Raw genomic sequence first — 23,966 nt, forward strand, 5'->3', positions numbered from 1 at the left:
AAACGTCTGACAGGAAAACCATTCTTAATCTTTTACAATTGTAGATCAATATCTTAAATTTGTACCAAGAAGGCAGGAACCTATGTGAAAAGAAGTTGAGTGTGTTAGTCATTCTGACTCATCACTAAATAAGATTATTGAGGACTTAAATTTATCTTTAGAATATGTCAAAAATTTTCTTTAACTACATATGGCCTTTTATATGTTATTTTTTTCATGGAGACAAAAGTTGAGAACTCAAGTCCCTGGTTATCTGTACATAGCCAACTGGCTATAAGTCAGGGATCCCCACTAATCCCTGAATCTCATTATTTCCTCCATATGCAAAGAAATAAAAACAGTCAATGCAAGCACAGTAGGCTCTTGGTATCTGTGGGTTATGTATCCTCACATTTCAACCAATTATAGATTGAAAATATTTGAAAAAAGGTAAAAAATAACAATACAAAAATAAAAGTAGTACAAATAAAAATACAATACAGTGAACAATTATTTACATAGTATTTTTATTCTATTAGATATCATAAGTAATCTAGAGATGTTTTAAAGTATACGGGAGATATGCACAGGTTATATGTTAAAAAAAGTACTTCCTTTATTTAAATTAGATTCAGACAAGTTCCTATACATGTATATTTATATGGTTAGCAAATTTATTCGCATCCATGGATTTTGGTATCCAAAGGGGATCCTGGAACCAATCCCCTGAAGATACCGAGGGACAACTGTATGTACATAGCATTGCATTGGTCCAGCATCCAAATAATGTAAACATTTGCTATCATAGGTTTAATGCAAATTAAACAAAAATACTTTTTAAAAAGTAGTCAAGTAATTTTAAAAAGTTATTTTATTATTTAATTTCACTGTTCTTTAGAGTATACAGGCTACCTTTGTTGGCATTGCTCTGTATATCAACATAAGAGAAAGTTTTGAAACTAAGCAGGCCTCAGGTTGGATTCTAGTTTGCTACTGTCCATCTGGGTAAGTCGGGTTGAGTTAACCAGCCATGTGAAGTCTCATTTTCCTCATCTAGCAAACGGACATAAGAGCACCTACCTCAAGGTGTAGTTGAGAAGACTGATGAGATAATATATGTCATAAGCACTTAATAATGATCGTTTTCGCTCTAGATTTTTTACTCTAAGTATTTGTAACTTCTAAGTTTTACAGCATCTGTAGTTAAGATCAGTAGAAGCAATGCCACGGGGACACCTGTTGCAGGAACACAAGCAAGTCTACATCTTCTCCAAGCTAAACTGCTGAAGTGTCTTGGGTCCCTTCTTTTTGCCTTCTGCTTTACTTTTCCCTGACTTTGGTTTCTCTGGATGTGATTTCCTTCTGATACAAGTTCCTCAGTTCTACTTTTGTTTACCCCTAATAACCTTTGGCATCTGAACTTCAAGCTCTTTTGTGTTGAATTTTTTGCTGCCCTCTGCTTATTTTATTCATTTATTGTTTTTCCTGATGCAATGTGGCTAAAATGCAGCTCCAGATGCAAAACAGTTTTAGGTAAATTTTCGTTCAAGATTATTACATTAAAATTTAATAGTCATAGCATATTCTTGCCTTATAATTTACTATGAAAAAGCCCTCCATATTTAATATTTGAAATAAATCTACATGAGCTAAACAAAAATCATACATGTATACTAATGAGTAGAATACACTCTATATAATCAATGCATTGATCACCTATTAGTATTCACAGATGTTCTAATATATAATGTTTAAGGTATACGAATCTATACCAAAAACATTATTCTTATTAGCAGTTACAAAACAATGCTGCTAGTCATTCAATAATGACAGTATTTATCTTCTTCAGAGAAAATGTATTTTTAATGGTGAGCATTTAACCATTTAGTATGGCTAAAATAATACTAATAAATCATGTATTTATTTCAAGATATGCCAAAGCCAAGAGGTTTATGAAACCGCTTCATCATTTTCTGCTTGATTTTTCCCTCATATTCTGCCAGGAGTTATGGTAAATTCAGTCCTAATTCGATTAAGACATTCCCAGTCACCTCTTCCTCATATTCTTATGTACACTAGCCAAAAGTAGTCAGATAAGTAAAGTTTTCCTTTGACAGGGGGATTCTGATTCTTAAGCCAAAAATAATAGATTTAATGCTGGAAAGATTTAACAGAAAAAATAAACAGAAGATTTTTTTCAAAGGGAAATAAAAATATTGAAAGTGAAATAAATCATAGTAATAAAGCTGCAATAAACATTTGATTATTAAAATTCATTGAAGAGGTCACATTTCTATATCCTACAATAAGATAACATTTCTTTTTTCTGGGTTAAGTACTATCAAGGCCTTTGGCCTTAAGGCAACTTCCTGAGGCAACTTACAGTGGAGACTCCATAATCAACAGAAGCTTTGAGGGTCCCACCACGCACACAAGTGGAGTGGAGTGACATGGCTGTGGGTTTGATCTGAATGGGAACGAGTTTCTTAGGAAAGCCTAATTTACCAGTTCAAATAATGCTTGAGCAGTAATCTTATAGCTTATGTGCTTTGTAAGAGAAGTCTTTAATGCAGGTAAAGACAGGATAAGTGAGTACAGGAACAATCAGGAGAAAAGTATACTTTAATGTACCATTTAGGGGATGGAGAAGAAAGAAAAGAAAAAGAAACAATTATTTCAAGGTCTCATTAACCTTCCTCCACTCAATCTATGTCAAGTAAACATCCCACAAGCGATTATGAAGAAATAGTACAGGTCGAGCATTTCTAACCCCAAAAGCTTCACAATATAAAGCTTTTTGAGCACCAACATGATGCCACATACAAGTGGAAAATTCCACACCTGACCTCATGTGATGAGTCACAGTCAAAATGCAGGCACACAACACAGTTAATTCAGCATCTCTAAGTGAATAAAGACCCTCCCAGCCTTTTTCAGCTGCAATATAGCTTGCTTGTCTTCACACACCCAGATTCCCCCATGCAAGCACGCCTACAAAGGGTAACAGAATGGCACACACGCAGACCATACATGTCAATGGCAGGTTCTCTGTGATGCCGCAAGTAGTGCTAAGCTCTATGTGCATTTCTCACTGTGTTTTTTGCTTATTCGTTCTGCAGTGTAAAGGTACTGTTGAAAATGCCAAAAACGGCTGAGCGCGGTGGCTCACGCCTGTAATCCCAACACTTTGGGAGGCCGAGGCAGGCAGATCACAAGGTCAGGAGATCAAGACCAACCTGGCTAACATGGTGAAACCCCGTCTCTACTAAAAATACAAAAAGAATTAGCTGGGCGAGGTGGCGGGCGCCTGTAGTCCCAGCTACTCCGGAGGCTGAGGCAGGAGAATGGCGTGAACCCAGGAGGCAGAGCTTGCAGTGAGCTGAGATCGTACCACTGCACTCCAGCCTGGGCGACAGAGCAAGACTCTGTCTCCAAGAAAAAAAAAAGCCAAAAACACCTGCAGATACCTTGCATGTAACAGTGATAAGAAAAACAGGGAACATTTATGTTTATCTATAGCGCAGGAAGTCAACCTATTGATTGGAGAAACTGGAAAGTAATGTAGGTGTGAAACATCTTACAGAAGAGTATGGTGTTAGAATGACCACCCTATATTGACCTGAAGAAACAGAAGTTTAGACTGTTGAAATTCTATGCTGAAAGAAATGCACAGAAGTTAATGAAAAATAGAAAAATATTGCATAAAGCTGAAAGTGAAGATCTTGATTGTGCATTGAAAGAGGGGATCCATCAGCATCACAGTAATACATGCCACTTATTGGCATGCTGATGATGAAACAAACAAAGCTCTATACATATTCTTCTCATCTTCCAGCTGAAAGTCTCACAAAAATAATGTTTAGGCCATGAAATTTCCCCCAAATTTGACTTCATGAATTTGGCCATGCGACCTGGTATCCTTATATCAATGAAGAGACAGGATTTAACCATGTTGACCAGGATGGTCTCAATCTCTTGACCTCCAGTGATCCCCTCGCTTCGGCCTCCCAAAGTGCTGGGATTACAGGCGTGTGGCACCATGCCTGGTGGACAGATATGTTCTTTTTCTGATTCTGGTGATGGTTTCATGAAATATACACATGTCAAAATGTTTCAATCTGTATTCTTAAATATATGCAGCCAACTGTATTAAACTTTGAGTTTCTAAAACTGTTTATAAACAAATAAAGCCTTTTTGCTTCAATCCCTGAACTGTCTGTTTTCCTGTTTCCAGAATAGATTCTTGAACTCTGCAAAGACATAATACAAGTACAATAACTTGACCTATATCAAAATTAGCCTTGACCTTGTTCATTGGTGAAAAGCTGCTATTTGCTTTTGGCCTTTGGCTTAGCCTTGGGAACTCATAAGCTGAATGCCTGTTTTACTTATTTATTTACCTGAACTTATACTGCATGTTGAATGATTGTAAAATCCTTGCAATCTTTTAGGTTGCTATCAAATTGAATCTCAGGAACAAGAACAAGATGTGTCATGAAGATTTATTGTTAATACCTGACTACTCACTTTCAAATTTAGGTACACATTCTAGATAGATGCACCTTGAAATGTGTTTCATGTATTGGAATTTTATCAGTCAGTTGAAGAATACATAAATATCATTTTAAGGGTAAAATTGATAATAATGATAATCATGAAAGCTATTAATTTTATGTACAAATCAATTCTTGAGAACTTTCAGGTAGTCAAATAAATACAGCGGCAGTTAATTGGTATATAATGAAAAGTAACATAGATGAAAATTCAGTTCTTGTTATTATGAAATCCAATTTAATTGTACTTTGGAACATTGCTATATTCAAGATTTATTGGCAATTTCTTCCAAAATGTGTGTGAAACAGTAAATTCAAGAAGATAGTAATCTAAGTGAGGGCAATAACTTTAAATTTGCTTCTGAAAATACTTCAAAAGCATGTACATCAACAAGGCAGAAAGCTTCAGTGTGTGGGATTGCTACAAAGAAATTGCGTCATTATCATCAACCCAACAATTTTTATCTCTCAGAATTAGAAGAGAAACAAGTCTACATTAGTCTCTACTTTTGCATAGAGGAAAGGAATATGGCATTTTTATAAAAACATCAAGAAACGTACTCTCTGCTTGAAGATTCATGACCTTCGGAAAATTACTGGCTTACGTCCTGCAAACCATAGGCCAATAATGTAGATTTGTTTTAACGATGACTTTAATGTTGTACCAAAAATTTCTTCATTTCTTGTTTCATATCTCACAATTTTATGAATTGCCATTTGTTATGTTTCTCAACATTCTCTCAGTCAAGATTCCAATTAGGAACTCTCTCCATCCTTCCTTTTTGTAAATTTGTATTCTCTCAGAACATCTGTTTTCTTCTTTACTACACAGTCTTCACCCCTTTCTTACACAGAACCATATAAAAATTCCCTGATAGGCCAGATATATGTATACCAATACTCGTGTACTCAACATTCAAAAGCACCGTGTTTCATAGAAAGCAGTAATAGATTCTAAATAACATTTTTCCCTGGTACGCATCTCCCTGGTACACATTTCTCCTCCCTGAAAGCAGGAGGCAGCCACTGTATGAAAAAAATTATAGACATCTATAACATAAGATTCTGTCTCTAACTATCATGAAGAAGCAGATAATAGCATAGAGGCAAATATTATTTGACATATGACTAATACTTACTTTTGTCCCTGAGCTACATCTAACTCAAAGTACAACTGATCTTTTCTTGCATGGGGGACCTTCTGTGAGCCTGCCACATATTTGGATAAAAATTTTATCTTGGTTACCTCCTTCACCACATCAAGTTAGACAAGAAGCACACCTGCAATAGAATATTTCTAGAGTTCATGGGTATCTGGGAAAGGAAGAGTTGCTATTCCTTCAAAGGTTGGAACATTTAAGGTTCAAAGTTCCTGAAATAGGAAGCCAGAATTCCAGGAAAGGTTCTCTCTGACAATTCTTCAAAATACTCTTCCCTCCCACCCCTTCTGGCTTGGGGTATGGTAGGCACATGTGTGCTCACACACATACTAACAGTCGAAAGAAATATGCCTGGCAGATGTCCTTGACCATTTTGGGGCCCTTGATTCAGTGTGGCCTAAACTGAATGAATGTATCCTGCCTACATGAGGTGTGATTAAGAAAATGTGTAAAGCAACTAGAAGACTGGAAATAATAAAAAGTGTTTACTATTACATTATGTGTAGCTAATTAATGTGTATTAGCTCTTTTTGATTGTATGTAATGCTATCCAGAAGTCAGTGCAGAAGGGCAGGGGAGGCTTTTAAATTATAAGGGGCAAGTATTCTTTTATTTTAAAATTACTTAGGATAACATACAGGAATATACTTGGCACATAATATATGCCAATACGACGTTTTCATGTTATGAAAGAAAGGATTTAGAATCAGATAACCATAAGTCTGAATTTCTGTATTTTGAGATCCTACACATCAAAAAGTTAATATCTCAACCTCATGAACTTCCTACAAAAATGGGCATAGTAACATCAAATTCATAGACTTGTTGCCAGAATTCAACGAAATAATGCAGAGAATTGTACAGAGCCTAAGGTTGTAGAAAAATACTACTTTTTTCCTCCTCTTCCTTTTACCTCAACAGTCTTCATTTAAATTTTCTGTAAAGTCAAAAAGTCAAATTAGATTATCTTTCAGCTCTAAAATTTTCTCATTCTATACTTACACTTAGAACGACCTCTTCTTTCTCTTAACTTTCAGAGAAGCCCTTTAAATCTATGTTACCTTGAGCCATTTAGCACTGAAATATATGTGGCCTGGGTTCATTCTCTAGGAATGAGAATCTCATATCTTTCCCAAATGCAGGCACTATATTGCAGGTTTCTCATGTATAGTTTACTATGCCAAGCAATGCTGAGCATGCACTTGTCAATAAGTACCTATTGGCTTGTTCAGTATTATAAATCCATACATAGTGAATCAGCATCTACTGAAATGTGCAAATACTTTGAAGTGTCATTAATGCTATATAAGTGAAAGATTCATTTCATTTTGTTCTAGACATTCTTGAACACTTTCCTTGGGTCATTGAACATATTTAATATATTCATTTAAAAGCATAGCAAGAGTACTTCTTTTCAAGGTCTTAGTGATAGATTTTAATGAAGAGTATAATGAAGGAGTCTATAGGGCTGAGCCTGCAGCAGAAGATAATAGAATGCAGCTGAATACATTAAAGCATAGTCTTCAAGGCTTCAAACTCCCGGCTTAAATGATGTTATATAATTTGATTCTACTCAAGCTTGGGTAGAAATTTCTCATTTCAAAAGTGACTGAGGTTGGTATTTTTGATAAATGGTATCTTAGCTATCATTTCCCAACATCCTCTCTTCCTAAGCTAAAAAGAAAAATGAAATACAGGAGATAAATAACAAATCTTACTGATATATAGAATGATGCTTTCATTGTGTCAGACCAGAGGAGCAGAGGAGTCCAAGAGGCTAGGGGTAATGGTAAGTTCCAGATATATTTCCTTTAATCTTGTACCAATAGTTCCCTTTTTTCTCATTTTCTCAATACTTTATTTTTAATGCTGAATCTTTTTCATTATGCTTGATATCTGAATGGGGTCATAAATCTTACTATATAGCACCTAAAAATTCCTGTCAAAGTAATTATTATTTTAAAATAATAAAATGTAGCCAAAGAAAACTTTTATTATTTACTAATAAAATTGTTGCAAAACATAGACTGGGTGTAAAGTTATATTTTTCTAAAAATAGCTTTTTGATATCACATAATCATGAATATTATCTTAAATTTAACATCATGAAGAAATATAAAATCTGAGCAGACCAATAATGAGTAACAACATGAAATCAGTAATAAAAATCCCCAATGAAAGAAGAGCTCAGGACCCTATGGCATCACTTTTGAATTTTACTAAACATTTAAAGAAGAACTAATACCAATCTACTCAAACAATTCCGTAAAATTAATGACTTGGGAATACTTCCAAATTTCTTCAATGAGGCCAGCAATACTCTAATACCAAAACCAGACAAGGACCAAACAAAAAAAGAAAACTATAGACCAATATCCCTAATGAATATAGATGCCAAATCTGCAACAAAATGCCAGCCACCTGAATTCAACAGCACATTAAAATGATCATTCATCGTGATCGGGTAGGATTCATCCCATGGATGCAAGGATGGTTCAACATACACAAATCAATAAATATAATATGTCATATTAATGGAATGAAGGGGAAAAACCATATGATCATTTTAATAGATGCAGAAAAAGCATTTGAGAAAATTCAACATCCCTTCCTGATAAAAACTGTCAACAAATTAGGTATAGAAGATAAGTGATCAACAGGTATTTGAAAAAATGCTCAACATCTCAAACCATTAGACAAATGCAAATCAAAACCACAATGAAATATCACTTCACCCCAGTTAGAATGGTATATTAGCCCACCATAAAGATACTACCCAATACTGGGTAATTTATAAACGAAAGAGGTTTAATTGACTCACAGTTTTGCATGGCTGTGGAAGCCTCAGGAAACTTACAATCATGGCAGAAGGGGAAGCAGGTATATCTTACATGGGGCAGGCAAGAGGAAGTGTGTGTGAGCGCAGGAAAACTGTTGTTTATAAAACCATCAGATCTTGTTAGAATTCACTCACTCTCATGAGAACAGCATGGGGGAAGCTGCCCCCATAATCCAATCACTTCCCTCCTTCAACACATGGGGATTACATGTCCCTTTCTGGATATCTAGGAATTACAATTAGAGATGAGATTTGGGTGGGAACACAGAGCCAAATCATATCAAACGGCTACTACCAAAAATACAAAAAATAACAAATAATGGCATAGATGTGGAGAAAGGGGAACTCTTATACATTGTTGGTGGGAATGTAAATTAAATATTAGCCATTATGGAGTCTGATTATGGATGTCCCTCTAAAAATAGAACTACCATAAAATTCTGCAATTCTACTACTGGACCCAAAATGATCCAAAAATCATTTTGTCAAAGAGATAACTGTACTCCCATGTTTATTGCAGCAGTAGTCACAATAGCCAAGATATGGAACCACCCTAGGTGTTCAACAATACCTAGGTTGATGAATAAATAAAGAAAATGTGGTAGATACACAATTGAACATCATTTAGCCATTAAAAATGGAATGAAATCCTGTCACATGTGGTGAAATGGATAAACCAGAAGAGCAATACGTTAAGTGAAATAAGCCAGGCACAGAGAGACAAATACCACATGACCTCATTCATATGTGGAATCTAAAAGAATTTATCTCATAGAACTAGAGAGTATAGAAAGATAGTTACCAGGGCGTGGAAAGGGTAGGGGTAGAAAGAGCATAGGAATTTATTTTTATTTTTTTTTTACAATATAGTTCAACAGCCCAGAAGTATCAGTTAGATGCTTTCTTCTTCAGGTAACAGAAACAAATTACTGTGGCTTAAAGAATAGTTTATTTTTCCTTATATACTAAGAATTCTATCTGTGGTGGCTGCAAGAGCAGGTTCCATATCTCAGTAAAGTTGGGATGATGTCTTCGTGATTTCTTAGGCCATTTCCTCATAGTTAAAACATGAGCCAGGCACGGTGGCTCATGCCTGTAATCCCAGCACTTTGGGGGACCAACATGGAGAAACCCCATCTCTACTAAAAATACAAAAATTAGCCAGGTATGGCGGCACATGCCTGTAATCCCAGCTACTCGGGAGGCTGAGGCAGGAGAATAGCTTGAACCTGGCATTGCACTCCAGCCTGGGCAACAAGAGCGAAGCTCCGTCTCAAAAAAAAAAAAAAAAATGGCTGCTACAACTCCAAGGTTCATGTGTGCATTTAAATAAAGAAGAAGGAAAGGAGGTATAGACTATTTTTTAAATCGAAAAAGCAAAAGCTTTCTGCCAGATCCCAGAAAGTGAAAACAACAACAAACCCAAACAAACTAACAAACAAAAAGCAAAAGCTTTTGCAGAAATTTCCTATTATATTTAACTGGCCAGAGTTGTGTCATATGAAACTCATAGATGTGAGAGAATCTAGGAAAGTGAACATTTAAAAATTTCAGTTCTGATATCAGAGGTAGAAAAGGGAAAAAAGAATTAGAAATAGGCATTGAATAAGCCCAACCCATAGTGCCATCCATATCAGTTGTAAGTGTAGGTAACACAGATATATGTATAGGTCCAGATACGGGTTTTTCAGGTGATCCCACAAAGGACAAATAGAACAAAAATATTAAGGAACCAGTCAAGAAAGTGCTTAAATTGATAATTCATAGAAGTTAAGGGATTCCTAGAAGAGGATTCATCTATAGGGAAACAATAAAGCATCTAGATTTTTTAAATATGTGGAAGAACAAAGCTGACAAAAAAAGCAATGGAGAAAGGACTCTCTATTCAATAAATGGTGTTGGGACAACTGGCTAGCCAAATGCAGAAGATTGAAACTGGACCCCTACCTTACACCGTATACAAAAATTAAGATGAGATGGATTAAAGACTGAAATGTAAAACCTGAAACTGTAAAAACCCTGGAAAACAACCTAAGCAACACCATTCTAGACATGGGAATAGGCAAAAATTTCACGACAAAGATGCCAAAAACCAACTGCAACAAAACAAAAATTGATAAATGAAATATACATAAACTAAAGAGCTTCTGCACAGCAAAAGAAGCCATCAACAGAGTAAACAGACAACCTACAAAATAGGAGAAAATTTTTGCAAACTATGCATCTGAGAAAGGTCTAATATCTAACATCTATAACAAACTTAAACAAATTTATAAGAAAAAATGACCCTACTAAAAATTGGGCAAAGGACATGAACAGACACTTTTCAAAAGATAACATACATATGGCCAAGAAGTATATGAAGAAAAGCTCAACATCACTGACCATTAGAGAAATGCAAATCAAAATGACAGTGAGATATTATCTCACACCTGTCAGAATGGCTATTGCTAAAAAGCCAAAAAATAACAGGTACTGTCAAGGTTGTAGAGAAAAAGGAATGCTTACACACTGTTGGTAGGAGTGCGAATTAGTTCAACTATCATGGAAAACAGTGAGGTGATTTCTCAAAGACCTAAAAACAGAACTACCGTTCAACCCAGCAATCCCATTACTGGATATATACCCAATGTAATATAAATTACTCTATCATAAAGACACATGCATGCATATGTTCACTGCAGCACAATTCACAATGGCAAATAAATGAAATCAACCTAAATGCCCATCAATGGTAGACTGGATAAAAGAAATGTGGTACACATACAACATGGAATACTACGCAGCCATAAAAACGAACAAGATCATGTCCTTTGCAGGAACACAGATGGAGCTGAAGGCCATCTTCCTTAGCAAACTAGTGCAGGAACAGAAAACCAAATACCACATGTTCTCACTTATAAGTGGGAGCTAAAAGATGAGAACACATGGACACATAGAGGCCAACAAGAGACACTGGGGCCTATCAAAGTGTGAAGGGTGGGATGAGGGAGAGGATAAGGAAATATAACTAATAGGTATTAGTCTTAATACCTGGGCAATGAAATAATCTGTACAACAAACCTCTATGACACAAGTTTACCTATGTAACAAATCTGCACATGTACCCCTAAACTTAAAAGTTAAAAAAACATGGAAGAACAGTAGTTGTGAGATTTACTAAATGAGAGAGGTAGATGGGGTAGTGGTGTGGTCAGGAAGTAGGAGTTTGAATTTGCGATCTCAGGTGTTGGCGCTTACGATCCAAATTAGTGATCCAGCAGTAGAATGTAATCAATATGGAAAGCAGGAGGCAGCCATTGTATGTTTTGGGAGAAAAGAAAGTAACATGAAAGCTTTTCTGTGAGTACCCTAATATGATAGCAGGTTGCAAAAATGTTTTGGAGGTAACAAAGAATAGAACCAATTATGGAAACACAAGTTATGGTTTCTGCGTTTATACTTTCTTCCAGGAGAAGTAACTACTGTCCAATAAGCATCATTTGTGCTTTAATTTATGTGCTTTTTTCATATCACAAAGTCTACCTTTAAGCCCTGTCAGTTAGATGCCAGTCACATTGATCCCACATTGGCTCATGGAATGGATCGTGGTTGATCCTTTTCATGAGCACCCATCCTAGAGCTGTGTTGTCAATAAGTCTGGTGCTCAGTACTTTAGCTCTAAGACATGTATTGGTGAGTAACATTGAGCAGATGTGGAAGGCCAAGGTCTTACTTTGTTTTAAATTAAGGGACCTTCTGATTAAGGAATCACAGCTTGTTTTCACAAATATAGTTTTGAAAGGGGATTCCATATGATGACACAGTTCCCAGACCATTTCTTGTAAATCTCAAATATTGTCAGTAACTGGCATCTAGTATAAAACCAGCAGTGCTTTGTCACTATAGAAGGATTAGCAGAAACTTGTCTGAGGCAGAAAAGAAAATGAAATTGACTTGCATTTGCAATCTTTTTGGGTAAATTCATTCAGTTTCTTAGAGAAAGATCCTAATTTCCCAAGATTGTGAAATCACCACTTACTGTTAGTTTTAACAGGGAGACAAATTCAGTTCCCTTAATCAACATGCCAAGTCTGTATATTTAAGATATATTTTTAAATTATACTTTTTATTATTTTTCATAAAAGTTATTTTGTTAGAGAAAAACAAAACAACCACAGCAAACAACCTTAGTTCAGAATCTGTTCTCAGTGACAAGGTTTCATTAGCTCAGTTACCTTCTGTTTAGTGGAGTTAAACTAATTGTTTTCGGGGCATACCTTTCCCCAGATTTTATAAAGTTAATGAATGTAAGATGATGTAAAGTCAAGCTGCTCAGCTGGGGAAGCTCAAGTTTTAAATAAAATCGTTTTAAAGGCTATTTTTATTAGCTAAAAGGGAAAGACACTTTCACAGGGAGATCTAATTTCCTTTAATCTCTCCTGTTCAGTCTCTTCTCATGAGTTTTTCTAGAATTACTGATTGTCAGTTCAGGTCTGTTTTCCTTACACTCTCTTCCCTAGTCTCCACTTTAATTTTTCCATCTAAATAATTGGATCTTAAACTACAATAAATCCATTTTAACCAAACTTATTTTTCTTTTTAAAGTTATCAACAGTGTTAAGTGAATAATAGTTGTAACTTTAGAAGTAGCACTTTTTAGGTAATAAACTAGGAAAAAATAATAAAACAACTTCTAAGTATAAAAACTGGGCTTATTTTAGCTACTGCTGTTTAGTAGACTGAATCATTATCAAAAAAATTTGACTAATTCTCTTGCCTCAGAACTTTGCTGTGATCCCTGCCAATCCTATACAGTAAGCCCCAGAATCTCATCTCCAGAATTCTTTTCCTATTCAATTTGCTCTTATTATTTTGGCCTCTTTCCTCTGCACTCAATGAACCCCAACTAAGTAAATTTTAGAGAAAAAGATGATGATTTCCTTCAACTTTTTTTCTGTCTTTATATCTTTTCAGTCATCCTTGTAGCTTCTGCAACTTGTTTTCTTTGTTTAATGCATCAGAGAAATTTTCATCAAAAATAAAACCTGTCTTCTATAAAGCATCCCTAATTAAATGGAAGTAAGACATAGTTTAAAATATCAAAAAGATACATACAGCGTATGCCTGTGGTTCCAAAGCAACAGATTGAAAAGTGGGGAGTTCCACCCATCCATTTGGAAATTTTTACTAGTTTGTTTCATTTTGTTTTTGCTGAGTTGATTGATTTGGCAATTTATTTTATGGTCTGGGCAAGGCTCTGTTTTCACATTGCCAACCAACTGGTCAATCCATTAAAGAATCACTCTGATGAATTTGTTCATGTCATGAAAACAAAATAATTTGTTCATAGAACTTTTTCTTTTTAAGTCAAAATGTTGGAGATCATATTTATATCAAAACATGTGCAATGTCTGTTTTTGCTGTAACAAAAGCATTTTTAAACAATGCTGTAGCTCTCACAGCATTTCTTTAGATGTATAATTGTTTGCTTGTAGTGTATTCATTTCTTCTAACTTTGTGTTTACAAAGAACTTAATGCATTGTAGAAGCTTAATAAAAATGTATTAGGTTGATAATGATATGCCTTTTCTTGCTGTTCTTACTCATTAAAGACTTTAAACTGCTGGACTACATGTTTTAAAATTGCTTTCCAGGCCAGGCACGGTGGCTCACACTTGTAATCCCAGCACTTTGGGAGGCCGAGGCGAGCAGATCACTTGAGGACAGGAGTTCAAACCAGACTGGCCAATGTGGTGAAACCCCTCTCTACTAAAATACAAAAATTAGCCAGGTGTGGTGGCACATGCCTGTAATCCCAGCTAACTTAGGAGGCTGAGGCACGAGAATCGCTTGAATCCAGAAGGCGGAAGTTGCGACAGAGTGAGACTCTATCTCAAATAAATAAATAAATTAATTAATTAATTAATAAAATAAAACTGCTTTCCAGATTTTTGAATAACAAGCACATTCTGAGTCTTCTGTCTCCTATATAGGAATATTTCATTTTATGTATTGACAATGATTTACTCAGAAGTTCTTCAACAAATGTTGGTTACATGCATTGAAACTTTACCTGTACTGTATTTCACTAATCTTTACAATCCTTACCGAGATATCCGATATCCAAACTGAGGCTTAGAGAGATAAAATGAATTATCCAAGGTCACATATTTATTAACTGACAAATCTTCACTCTATCGTAAAGTGTTTCCTAGTTATCTGCAACTGTTATCTCCCTTTGTTTAATATCTTATATGATTTAGTGTTTGTGGAATTCTTTGAAAAATGAGATAAATATTGAATTCTAGAATTGGAAGGGGTATCACATTTCATATTTTGCTAGTAAATTTTTCTCATTTCTTGCAATAAGAGAAATATCTTCACCTCCCCCAATAGCATCTGTGCAACCTCAACTCTTAGCTGATGATCTCACTTCATATTTTCCTGGAAAATAGAAGTTATCAGACAATTGTTAATCTAATGTCCCCACTACCAAATCCACTGGTCAAGTTAAATCTATCATGAACTTTATGAAGACAGATAAATTAATTCTATCATTCTATTTTTTTTTTTTTAATTTTTGAGACTGGGTCTCACTCTGTCGCCCAGACTGGCCTGCAGTGGCACAATCTCAGCTCACCACAACCTCTGCCTCCTGAGCCCAAGTGATCCTCCTGCCTCAGCCTCCTGAGTAGCTGGGACCATAGGTGTGCACCACCACACCTGGCTGTTTTCTGTTTTGTTTTGGTAGAGACAGAGTTTTGCCATGTTGTCCAGGCTGGTCTCAAACTCCTGCGCTCAAGTGATCCACCTGCCTCAGCCTCCTAGAGTTCTGGGTTTGCAGGCATAAGCCACCAGGCCCAGCCCGTTCTATCAATCTTTTTCACACAGTTTTACATTTTTTTCTTGAGAATCCTTTTTTTCTTTTAGCTTTTGTGAAATTACCTCCTGCCTCACTGGTCATTCTTTCTTTGTCTCTTTTGCTGCTTCCAACTACACTGCCGTATCAGTAAGTGTTGGACTGCCCCGAGGACTGTTCTTTGGTCTCTTTCTCTAAATACGCTCATTCCTTGGAAAAGCCCATCTAGTCCTACAGCTTGGAAATCCACTTAGGTGGATTATACCTGATGTTATCTTCAATCCGTTAGCCCTCCCTTAACCTCAGACAGATATCAAACTGCATACCTGACATTTTCACATTGATGTTTAATAGTCATCTAAAATATCCAAGACAGGACATGTGATTCCCCCAACTCCTGACAACCTCATTTTCCTCTACTATGCCCATCTTAATTTCCCTCTAGCCATAGATCTGATCATTACCTGATACTGCTTCTCTTCTTTCTACTTCTAAATTTAATATACCACCAAATACTATTGGCTGTACTTAAATAGACATCTTAAACTTGGCTAGTTAACCCATCTTCCTTGCTGCCATACTAGTCTAAGCTGCCATCATCGATGACCTGCATCACAACAATAGCTTTCTAGCACTTTCCTTGTGCTTTCACTTCCCTAAACTATGTTCTCCACACCAAACTCAAAGTCACTCCATCATTAAACAACTACTTATTGAGAAAGCACCAGGAATTAGGTACTGTCCTAAGCATTGCAAATAAAATAGCAAACAAAACAAATTCAACCAGAAATCTCTTCTTTCTTTCCATTTGTATTTCCGGGGGACACTCAGTTTATATATATGTGTGTGTGTATGTACATATGTGGTTGTATATATAGATAAATAGTATATTTGAGACAGTGATTTAAAAATAAAGCAAGATAGAAAAAGTAGAGTGCAGAGTGAGTGGAAAGCTATTATTTTATATAGGGTTATGAAGAAAGGATTTGCTGATAAGGTTATATTTTATACAGAACCTGAAGAAAAGTGGGAATACATCATGTATCTGGGGAAAGAGCCATTTAGGTAGAACCAGCATTAGGAGAAGGGGCCTCACAGCAGAGTCACCTTGGTGTTTTCAGGGAACACGAAGGAGGCCAGCTGGGCAGAGTGGGCAGGAAGGCATTGTAGTGGAAGTAGTAGAAGCAAATCAGATAATTATCAGTAGGTCATATCATGCAGGCTCTCTTATAAACCACTACGCCTTTTGATTTAACATTATGCCAATGAAAAATTTTTGAGCTACAACACATTTTTAACATTTAAATACATTACTCTGGCCACTCTGTGGAGAATGAGTGGGAAAGGTAAAGCAGGCAGGCAGGCCAGCTGAGAAGTTTGCATCATCATAATCTAGGTGAGAAGTTTTGCATCCCCGTTATCCAGATGACATAATCGTAGTTTAAACCAGGTTGCCAGGGCTGTGGGAGGGACAACTGGTCAGAGCGTACGTACATTTTGTAGGTAAAGACTACAGCTTTCTTCTGGTGAATTGTAGTGAGACACCAAGGCTCTTGACCTAAGCAACTGAAAATGCTTTTATTAATGAGATGGGGAAAACCGTGGAAGGAGAGGGTTTTAAAAGAGAAAATAGAATTTGGATTTCAGACAGGAAATGTCTGTTAGACATTTAAGTGAATTCTAGTAGATATTTATATAAGTCAGTACGAACTTCAGAAGAGAGCTGGGGACTGCAGATAATAATTTATGAGATGCCAATGTACAGATGGCATTTAAAATTTAACTTGGATAAAATTACTTAGAGTCTAAATAGAGATGGGTGAGAGAGAAATGAATTCCGGGGCACTCTACTATCTCGAAGATGAAAAGAGGAGGAGTAGTCTACAAAGACAGTATTTGTTATATCTCTACTTATTGATTGATGCACTTTATTTATATTTAGTTATAGGTTGTGAATGTCTAGGTCTTATCCCTGTTTTCCCTTTTCTTCTACTTCCCGATTAATAATTAAAATGAATAATCACTAAATTTATATAGGGATTTACTGCCTTCTATTGATGATAACATATTTTTAAAAATCCCTTTAAAATAAATATTATTTATAAAGTAAAAAACACAAACATGATTGAGGCATTTAAAATAAGTAAGAGAGACAAATCAAAAATATTCAATAGTGGGGAAAAATAGTATAAAGGAAGTTATGTTTCTATACATCCACTGACAGTCAAGTTCCATATTCATATACTCTACGATAGGCAAAAATTGTAGAGTACTAGCAACGTATGTTCATAAGAACCATACAACTCATGAGTTTTTGACCTGAGATCTTACCATTGGGAAGTCCCTTTCAATAAATCCATCGATTTATTGAAATGGTATGCATTATTTTTGCATTTAAGAGCATTTTTTCAGAAGAGAGAGGGGTGCATAGCTTTATTCACATTTTCTTTTCTTTTTTAATTTTACTTTAAGTTCTGGGACACATGCAGAATGTGCAGGTTTGTTACATAGTTATACATGTGCCATGGTGGTCTGCTATACCTATCAACTCGCCATCTAGGTTTTAAGCCCCACATGCATGAGGTATTTGTCCTAATGCTCTCCATCCCCTTCCCCACCACCCTCTGACAGGACCCGTTGTGTGATGTTCCCCTCCCTGTGTCCATGTGTTCTCCTTGTTCAACTCCCACTTATGAGTGAGAACATGTGGTGTTTGGTTTTCGGTCCCTGTGTTAGTTTGCTGAGGATGATGGTTTTCAGCTTCATCCATGTCCCTGCAAAGCACATGATCTCATTCTTTTTTTATAGCTGCATAGTATTCCATGGTATATATGTGCCACATTTTCTTTGTCCAGTCTATCATTGATGGGCATTTGGGTTGGTTCCAAGTCTTTGCTATTGTAAACAGTGCTGCAATAAACATAAGTGTGTATGTGTCTTGATAGTAGAATGATTTATAATCCTTTGGGTATATACCAGCAACGGGATTGCTAGGTCAAATGGAATTTCTGGTTCTAGATCCTTGAGGAATTGCTACACTGTCTTCCACAATGGTTGAACTAATAATATACATTCCCACCAACAGTGTAAAAGTGTTCCTATTTCTCCACATCCTTGCCAGCATCTGTTGTTTCCTAACTTTTTAATGATCACCATTCTAACTGGTGTGAGATGGTAACTCATTGCAGTTTTGATTTGCATTTCTCTAATGACCAGTGATGAAGAGCTTTTTTCATGTTTATTGGCCGCATAAATGTCTTCTTTTAAGAAATGTCTGTTCATGTCCTTCACCCACTTTTTGATGGGGTTGTTTGTTTTCTTGTAAATTCGTTTAAGTTCCTTGTAGAGTCTGGATATTAGACCTTTGTCAGATGGATAGATGGCAAAAATTTTCTCCCATTCTGTCTGTTGCCTGTTCATTCTGATGATAGTTTCTTTTGCTGTGCAGAAGCTCTCTAGTTTAATTAGATCCCATTTGTCAATTTTGGCTTTTGTTGCAATTGCTTTTGGTGTTTTAGTCATGAAGTCTTTGCCCATGCCTATGCCCTGAATGGTATTGCCTAGGTTTTCTTCTAGGGTTTTTGTGGTTTTAGGTTTTATGTTTAAGCCTTACATGAATCTCGAGTTAATTTTTGTGTAAGGTGTATGGAATGGGTCCAGTTTATGTTTTCTGCATATGGCTAGCCAGTTTTCCCACCACCATTTATTAAATAGGGAATCCTTTCCCCATTGATTGTTTTTGTTAGGTTTGTCAAAGATCAGATGATTGTAGATGTGTGGTGTTATTTCTGAGGCCTCTGTTCTGCTCCATTGGTCTATATATCTGTTTTGGTACAAGTACCATGCTGTTTTGGTTACTGTAGCCTTGTAGTATAGTTTGAAGTCAGGTGGCATGATGCCTCTAGCTTTGTTCTTTTTGTTTAGGATTGTCTTGACTATACCCCTAAAACATAGTGAACCACTCTAAATATACAACTTTTAAATAAATTTCACATTTCTTCCAAGTAGAGCTCACTGGTAACATTAAAAACTCAAATTTATACTCAGAAGACACTGGGGATAGAGGAACAAATGGAATAAGAGTCAAATTGTTACTGATTTTTAACAGGTACATTTGAAAGAAACAGGGTTAGAGTTGTTATTAGGGTGGTAGTGATTAGATTGCACAAATAACTGGGCAATGTCAATTCTTGGTATTCTGTGTTACCATTTCAGTTCTCAGTTTTCTGTTTGCAAAAGGACTTAAATTTTTCTTCAGTTGATTTTAGTTGAACATCCCCACTAAATATGGTAGAATGTGAAAGGCTATTTTTAAATGTAATAAACCATAAAAAATGCTTATGGTCTCAGATATCCTGCTTGTCCTCTTAATGATATACACGTTGGATTGTGAGCTTGCAGTAGAATGGAGTTTGAGTTTTGATAAATGTCAAAAAGTTAACAGGACTTTTATTTTGTTTCTTTGTAATCCACTCTAAGGTTTCTAAAACTCAAAACTGTATAATTAAATTTATCTATTGAAATTCTAAATTTGTGTCAATTGTCACGATTCACAGATATTCTTACATGAAAACAAACAAAAAAGACTCCAAACAACGCAAAACAAAATATTAAAGCACAAAAGAAGTCAATAGATTAAAAATGGTACGTTAACTTTGATTACTGATACTCCCGGGAAAATACCTAGTTAAACCTTCTAAGCAGACCTCAGAAGATACTCTGCAATCTAATGAAAACCAGTTTTATAAAGTCAGCAGGAGTCCTATCATAAAATAGAAATGTATGAACAACAGATTCCACCATCTTGGCTGTTGTCTTGAAGTCACCTACAATGATGAGCCCTTCACGATGTTTTTCTGAATGTTCTATACTGGACTTCCATTCAGAAATAAAAGATTTGGCAGATGGAATATTTTCATTCTTAATTTAATAAACTATATGTCAGAATTTTTGTTGTGTGATGCCTTTTGCCATTTTTAGTAGATAGTAGCAGCTGTAGAATTAATTAATGTGTACTTACTCCTGAGCCAAAATATTAAAAACAGAAATGATAACCCCTAAATTCTCTTACTTTGCCAAATGGAATATCTAGAATGATGCCAAAAGTGAATGTTGAGAGGAAAAAAAAAGAATAAAAGCTCTCTAAGCAGCTGAAATATTTACTGAAAGGCCATTATGCTATGTCTTTCTGCTCTTCTCTGAGAATCTATCAGACACATGGTTGGATAATAGTGCAGACTTTAGTTGACTTCCTGGTCCACAGAAAGTAAGTCCCACAGTCACATAAGGAAATCAGGGAAGTAGGAAGTGTTAGGGAATGTATGACTGTAGTGTGGCTAGGGGAGGGGAGGCAATTCAACAAGGGGAAAAAATTAGAAACAAATTTAATTTTAAAAATGGATATAAGAACCACAAATCCAAAACAGTCTGGAGCTCCTTAATACAAGTTAAAAATACCCTAGTGGTATTGAAAGTAGCACAGAATACAATTTATGTTATAATTATGTTCTTGGTTTATCCTAAAATTTGACCATATTTAATATTTCTGTTTAACCAGGAGAGAATTGGTCAATGCTAATGATTCATACCCTAAGAATCAGTCGCCTATTGATGGAAATAGCCAACTTAGGAGAGAGACAGACGAGATTTTACTTTAAAGTCAGCTATATTTTATATCAGTGCCCTCCAATAAATAATTTCTTTCTCTTTTCCCTGCCTTCCCTTTCTTCCCTTTGTCCCTTCCTTCCTTTCTTTCTTTCTCTTTCTTTCTTTTCTTTCTTTCTTTCTTTCTTTCTTTCTTTCTTTCTTTCTTTCTTTCTTTCTTTCTTTCTTTCTTTCTTTCTTTCTCTTTCTTTATCTTCTTTCTTTCTCTCTCTCTCTGTCTCTTTCTTTTTCTTTCTTTCGACTGGGTCTCTTTCTGTCGCCCAGCCTGGACTGCAGTGGCACAATCTCAGCTCACTGCAACCTCCACCTCCGGGGTTCAAGCAATTCTCATGTGTCAGCCCCCCAAGCAGCTGGGATTATAGGCACCTGCCACCATGCTGGGCTAATTTTTGTATTTTTAGTAGAGACAGGGTTTCACCATATTGTCCAGGCTGGTCTTGGACTCCCAGCCTAAGTGATCTTCCCACATCGGCCTCCCAAAGTGCCGGGGTTACAAGTGTAAGCCACCGTGCCTGGCCATATACGTAATTTATAATAGACACATTAAGTAAAATGAAGTAAGTGAAATTACTTTGAATAATATATTTTCTTTAATATGTCAAATTTTATATAAATATATAATCAATATTTTAAAATATTTATGAAGTGTTTTACAATATTTTGGTATGGAATCTTTGAATCTAATGTATGTTTACACTTACAACAAAAGTATCTCAATTTTGGTACTAAATTTTCACCTGAAATGTTTGATCTATTTTTAGACTATATAAAATTTACTGTTGAAAATGTAACTATGTACCCAAATTTATCCAAACACGCTTAAAATTTTCTAATAACCGATGCAAGCATTAGTTTTTAAATAAAATTTAGGGCAAGTAAACTTAAATAATATCAAAAATTCAGTTCTTGGGTTGCACTAGCCACATTTCCAGTGCCCAATAGCGACATGTGGCTAGCACTGCAGTCTTTGATGGTGCTGTCCTGTGTGGATGTCTTTGGATAAGATTCTACAGCCCCAGTAAAAATGGGATAGCGAAACCAAAGGGTCAAGGTTTTGCATAATTAGACACAATATTTAAAACGAGTCTATCATATACTCATGACTCAATGAATAAGGAATAAATATTTTCATACAAAATCATTAAAAAAGTTAAGAAAATGCGTTTTAGATTTAAATAAAATTCATTTACCTGGGATACATTGCCCAGTGAGACCTGATTAATAAGACCTTAATGGATAAAATAAATGTCAGGTGATATTGAAAAAGATGTGTTAATGTACCTGAGAAACTGACAGAAGGGTGAATATTTGGAGTAATATTCAGAAGGTCGCTGGATGGTTTAATTTTCTTTTTTGGAAACTTCAATTTCAAGGGAGTAGTAAAAGGTAATCTTTAAAAAATAAAATTATTAAGCAGAGATAAGACACTATCTGATTAATAATTAACTTTGTAAAAAGAAAAAATATTTTGTCCTGCCTTTCTACTAGGAAAATGTATAATGAAAACCACACTATATGCTATTATGTATGGCAATTTTAAGATTATATCTCTGGACATATACATAGTAAGCAAGTTATTTTCAGTGCTCTCATACAGACATGGTGCTTAACTACTGAATGGTGGAAATTTTGTTTTAAATTATTTAAAATTATATTTAATAGCGGTTGCATATAATTCAATTGTAAACTTGCTTCTTATATAACTTTACTGGTTCTTCTTTTAGCTTTAGTGTAAAATTAGGCAAGGCAGAAACTCACATTATGGAAGTTCCCCTGAGAAAAGTAGTTTTCTAAAAGCATTTCTCTTTGTTTTCTTGTTCCCAATAGCAGAAATGTTTTTGTAAATAATGGCAGAAAAAAAATCACATAAGATTTGCAGTGTTTAATTCCCTTGAGATTAAAAGAATATTTTTCTTTAAATTAGTGGTAAGTTTTATCACCTTACATATACACAGATTCCTAGATGAATCCATTGTATGATTTTCAAAATACATATTCCTGACGTATTTTTATATTTGATCCATACCTCATTTTTTTTTCTGGGCCTGCAGGGCCTGTACTATTACTGTGGTTTTCTAGATGAGTAAAATCAGGCATAGTGAGGTTAAGTGACTTACCCACGGTGGCTTATTGACAATAGGGCTAGAGCCAGAACCCGAGCTGAGAAGCCAGGATTTTATCCACAATTCCTTAGAGCTAAGTTACAAAGTATTTTTAGTATTTCCACTCACTCCGTGTCATTTAAGCCAACAAATAATGATTTACATAAGGCGATAAAATAATGTATTCTACAGAGACAGAGCAGGGCTTGGATAATTTTGGAGAAAGAAACAAAATCTCTTAAAAACTGACCTCATTGTTTGAGCTTCTTTCCAGGAAACTTTTCTATATGTACTAATTTTCTTGACCAGCCTCATAAAGCCCTGACAAGTTTATATTCTCTGTATTATTTTTCTTCTGAACCTTCTGGGGCAGTAAGAAAGCAATGATGCTCGCTGCAAACATAGGCTTTAGAATCTGACAGAGATCACCTCACTCTGACCTCAGTAACACTGGCCCCTGCTCAGGGCCTCAGGCCTTTGTGACTCAAATGCAATTTGAGATTGAGAAGCACTTCCATGTGTGCGTGTGGCCACTTGTGATGCAAGACAGGGGCAGGACTGAGAAGACGAGAGGTGGGCTTTGTTCCTGAGAATATCCAGGAGTCCAAGAGATCTAAACTGGAAGATGGCCTTCCAATCTAGAAGGTCAGTTTCCAATTTAGAAGGCCAGGTTTTTAATGAAGCAATATTTGTCAAGGTAAGAGTATGATATGGTTTGGATGTTTGTCCCCTCCAAATCTCATGTTGAAATGTGATTCCCAATGTTGGAGGTGGGGTTTGATGGGAGGCATTGAATCATGGGAGTAGATCCCTCATGAATGGTTTAGC

The 23,966-nt window shown here is 35.7% G+C and overlaps 1 protein-coding gene across 2 annotated transcripts in view; it reads right to left on the reverse strand.

Moving 5' to 3' along the window:
- The window catches only part of VEGFC (vascular endothelial growth factor C), a 479,792-nt gene that overhangs the window by 166,989 nt on the left and 288,837 nt on the right, over positions 1-23,966 (reverse strand). The window contains exon 1 of one of the 2 annotated variants that reach the window (XM_055276470.2): positions 23,389-23,499. The exons of the other annotated variant lie outside the window; for it this stretch is intronic. The gene's annotated coding sequence lies outside the window, so the exon portion shown is untranslated. Of the gene's footprint in view, positions 1-23,388; positions 23,500-23,966 lie in introns of those variants that run through there. 2 annotated transcript variants of the gene reach the window in all.

The sequence above is a fragment of the Symphalangus syndactylus genome, chromosome 4 (genome assembly GCF_028878055.3).
Source record: "Symphalangus syndactylus isolate Jambi chromosome 4, NHGRI_mSymSyn1-v2.1_pri, whole genome shotgun sequence".
NCBI classification, from domain to species: domain Eukaryota; kingdom Metazoa; phylum Chordata; class Mammalia; order Primates; family Hylobatidae; genus Symphalangus; species Symphalangus syndactylus.